At 43.7% G+C, this 4,261-nt stretch overlaps 1 non-coding gene across 1 annotated transcript; it reads left to right on the top strand.

Annotated features, from left to right (window-relative positions):
• Window positions 1-3,429: 3,429 nt before the first annotated feature.
• On the top strand, window positions 3,430-3,537 carry LOC112799064 (small nucleolar RNA R71). Its single transcript, XR_003200650.1, has one exon. It is a non-coding gene; the product is annotated as a small nucleolar RNA R71 (small nucleolar RNA).
• The last annotated feature ends 724 nt before the right edge of the window (window positions 3,538-4,261 follow it).

Genomic DNA, 4,261 nt, shown 5'->3' with positions numbered 1-4,261 from the left:
GATCTCTTGTGTGCTCCATCCTCTTCTTGGTGATGGGCTTGTCCTCATCAATAGGGATGTCTCCCTCTATGTCAACTCCAACTGAATAACAGAGGTGACAAATGAGATGAGGGAAGGCTAACCTTGCCAAGGTAGAGGACTTGTCCGCCACCTTATAGAGTTCTTGAGCTATAACCTCATGAACTTATATTTCTTCTCCAATCATGATGCTATGAATCATGATAGCCCTTTCTATGGTAACTTCGGACCGGTTGCTAGTGGGAATGATTGAGCGTTGAATAAACTCCAACCATCCTCTAGCCACGGGTTTGAGGTCATGCCTTCTCAATTGAACCGGCTTCCCTCTTGAATCTCTCTTCCATTGGGTGCCCTCTTCACATATGACTGTGAGGACTTGGTCCAACCTTTGATCAAAGTTGACCCTTCTAGTGTAAGGGTGTTCATCTCCTTGCATCATGGGCAAATTGAATGCCAACCTTACACTTTCCGGACTAAAATCCAAGTATTTCCCCCGAACCATAGTATGCCAATTCTTTGGGTCCGGGTTCACACTTTGATCATGGTTCTTGGTGATCCATGCATTGGCATAGAACTCTTGAACCATTAAGATTCCGACTTGTTGAATGGGGTTGGTAAGAACTTCCCAACCTCTTCTTCGGATCTCATGTCGGATCTCCGGATATTCACCCTTTTTGAGTGAAAAAGGGACCTCGGGGATCACCTTCTTCAAGGCCACAACTTCATAGAAGTGGTCTTGATGCACCCTTGAGATGAATCTCTCTATCTCCCATGACTCGGAGGTGGAAGCTTTTGCCTTCCCTTTCCTCTTTCTAGAGGTTTCTCCGGCCTTGGATGCCATAAATGGTTATGGAAAAACAAAAAGCAATGCTTTTACCACACCAAACTTAAAAGGTTTGCTCGTCCTCGAGCAAAAGAGGAAAGAAGAGAGTAGAAGAAGAAGAAATGAGGAAGAAGGGAATGGCTTTGTGTTCAGCCAAAAGGGGGGAGAGTGGTGTTGAGGTTGTGTGAAAATGAAGGAGTGAAGGAGGGTTTATATAGGAGAGGGGGAAGGGTGATGTTCGGCCAAGTGAGGGTGGGTTTGGGTGGGAAAGTGGTTTGAATTTGAATGGTGGGGTAGGTGGGGTTTTATGAAGGATGGATGTGAGTGGTGAAGAGAAAGATGGGGTTTGATAGGTGAAGGGTTTTTGGGGAAGAGGTGTTGAGGTGATTGGTGAATGGGTGAAGAAGAGAGAGAGAGTGGTAGGGTAGGTGGGGATCCTGTGGGGTCCACAGATCCTGAGGTGTCAAGGAAAAGTCATCCCTGCACCAAATGGCAAGCAAAATTGCGTTTTTAGCCAATTCTGACGTTAAACGCCGGGCTGGTGCCCATTTCTAGCGTTTAACGCCAGCTTCTTGCCCTTTTCTGGCGTTTAACGCCAGTCTGGTGCCCCTTTCTGGCGTTAAACGCCCAGAATGGTGCCAGACTGGGCGTTAAACGCCCAACTGCTAGCCTTACTGGCGTTTAAACGCCAGTAGGTTCTTCCTTCAGGGTGTGCTATTTTTCTTTCTATTTTTCATTCTGTTTTTGCTTTTCTTCATTGATTTTGTGACTTCTCATGATCATCAACCTACAAAAAACATAAAATAACAAAAGAAAATAGTTAATTATAAAACATTGGGTTGCCTCCCAACAAGCGCTTCTTTAATGTCATTAGCTTGACAGAAGACTCTCATGGAGCCTCAGAAATGCTCAGAGCTATGTTGGAACCTCCCAACACCAAACTTAGAGTTTGAATGTGGGGGTTCAACACCAAACTTAGAGTTTGGTTGTGGCCTCCCAACACCAAACTTAGAGTTTGACTGTGGGGGCTCTGTTTGGCTCTGTTTTGAGGGAAGCTCTTCATGCTTCCTCTCCATGATGACAGAGGGATATCCTTGAGCCTTAAACACCAAGGATTCTTCATTCACTTGAATGATCAACTCTCCTCTATCAACATCAATCACAGCCTTTGCTGTGGCTAGGAAGGGTCTGCCAAGGATGATGGATTCATCCATGCATTTCCCAGTTTCTAGGACTATGAAATCAGTAGGGATGTAATGGTCTTCAACTTTTACCAGAACATCCTCTACAAGTCCATAGGCTTGTTTTCTTGAGTTGTCTGCCATCTCTAGTGAGATTTTTGCAGCTTGCACCTCAAAGATCCCTAGCTTCTCTATTACAGAGAGAGGCATGAGGTTTACACTTGACCTTAAGTCACACAAGGCCCTCTTGAAGGTCATGGTGCCTATGGTACAAGGTATTGAAAACTTCCCAGGATCCTGTCTCTTTTGAGGCAGTTTCTGCCTAGACAAGTCATCCAGTTCTTTGGTGAGCAAAGGGGGTTCATCCTCCCAAGTCTCATTTCTAAATAACTTGTCATTCAACTTCATGATTGCTCCAAGGTATTTAGCAACTTGCTCTTCAGTGACATACTCATCCTCTTCAGAGGAAGAATACTCATCAGAGCTCATGAATGGCAGAAGTAAGTCCAATGGAATCTCTATGGTCTTATTTTGAGCCTCAGATTCCCATGGTTCCTCATTGGGAAACTCATTGGAGGCCAGTGGACGTCCATTGAGGTCTTCCTCAGTGGCGTTCACTGCCTCTCCTCCCTCCCAAAATTCGGCCATGTTGATGGCTTTGCACTCTCCTTTTGGATTTTCTTCTGTATTGCTTGGGAGAGTACTAGGAGGGAGTTCAGTAATTTTCTTGCTCAGCTGACCCACTTGTCCCTCCAATTTTCTAATGGAGGACCTAGTTTCAGTCATGAAACTTTGAGTGGTTTTGATTAGATCAGAGACCATGGTTGCTAAGTCAGAGTTATTCCGCTTAGAACTCTCTGTCTGTTGCTGAGAAGATGATGGAAAAGGCTTGCTATTGCTAAACCTGTTTCTTCCACCATTATTATTGTTGAAACCTTGTTGAGGTCTCTGTGGATCCTTCCATGAAAAATTTGGATGATTTCTCCATGAAGGATTGTAGGTGTTTCCATAGGGTTCTCCCATGTAATTCACCTCTTCCATTGAAGGGTTCTCAGGATCATAAGCTTCTTCCTCAGATGAAGCTTCCTTAGTACTGCTTGGTGCATTTTGTATTCCAGACAGACTTTGAGAAATCATATTGACTTGTTGAGTCAATATTTTGTTCTGAGCCAATATGGCATTCAGAGTGTCAATCTCAAGAACTCCTTTCTTCTGACTAGTCCCATTGTTCACAAGATTCCTTTCAGAAGTGTACATGAATTGGTTATTTGCAACCATTTCAATTAGCTCTTGAGCTTCTGTAGGCGTCTTCTTCAAATGAAGAGATCCTCCAGCAGAGCTATCCAAAGACATCTTGGACAGTTCAGAGAGACCATCATAGAAAATACCTATGATGCTCCATTCAGAAAGCATATCAGTGGGACACTTTCTGATTAACTGTTTGTATCTTTCCCAAGCTTCATAGAGGGATTCTCCTTCCTTCTGTCTGAAGGTTTGGACTTCCACTCTAAGCTTACTCAATTTTTGAGGTGGAAAGAACTTTGCCAAGAAGGCATTGACTAGCTTTTCCCAAGAGTCCAGGCTTTCTTTAGGTTGAGAGTCCAACCATGTTCTAGCTCTGTCTCTTACAGTAAAAGGGAATAGCATAAGTCTGTAGACCTCAGGGTCAACCCCATTAGTCTTGACAGTGTCACAGATTTGCAAGAATTCAGCTAAAAACTGATGAGGATCTTCCAATGGAAGTCCATGGAACTTGCAATTCTGTTGCATTAGAGAAACTAATTGAGGCTTAAGCTCAAAGTTGTTTGCTCCAATGGCAGGGATAGAGATGCTTCTCCCATAGAAGTCGGGAGTAGGTGCAGTAAAGTCACCCAGCACCTTCCTTGCATTGTTGGCATTGTTGTTGTTTTCGGCTGCCATGAGCTCTTCTTCCTTGAAGAATTCGGTTAGGTCCTCTACAGAGAGTTGTGCCTTAGCTTCTCTTAGCTTTCGCTTCAAGGTCCTTTCAGGTTCAGGGTCAGCCTCAACAAGAATGCTTTTGTCTCTGCTCCTGCTCGTAAGAAAGAGAAGAGAACAAGGAAATATGGAATCCTCTATGTCACAGTATAGAGATACCTTAAGGTGTCAGAAGAAAAAGAAAAATGGAAGGCAGAAGTAGAAAATTCGAACTTATCAAAGAAGATGAAGTTCGAATTTTGCATTAAGGAATAGTGTTAGTCCATAAATAGAAGGATGTGAG

The sequence above is a fragment of the Arachis hypogaea genome, chromosome 4, assembly GCF_003086295.3.
Source record: "Arachis hypogaea cultivar Tifrunner chromosome 4, arahy.Tifrunner.gnm2.J5K5, whole genome shotgun sequence".
NCBI lineage: Eukaryota > Viridiplantae > Streptophyta > Magnoliopsida > Fabales > Fabaceae > Arachis > Arachis hypogaea.
This window is presented reverse-complemented; position numbering and strand designations above follow the sequence as displayed.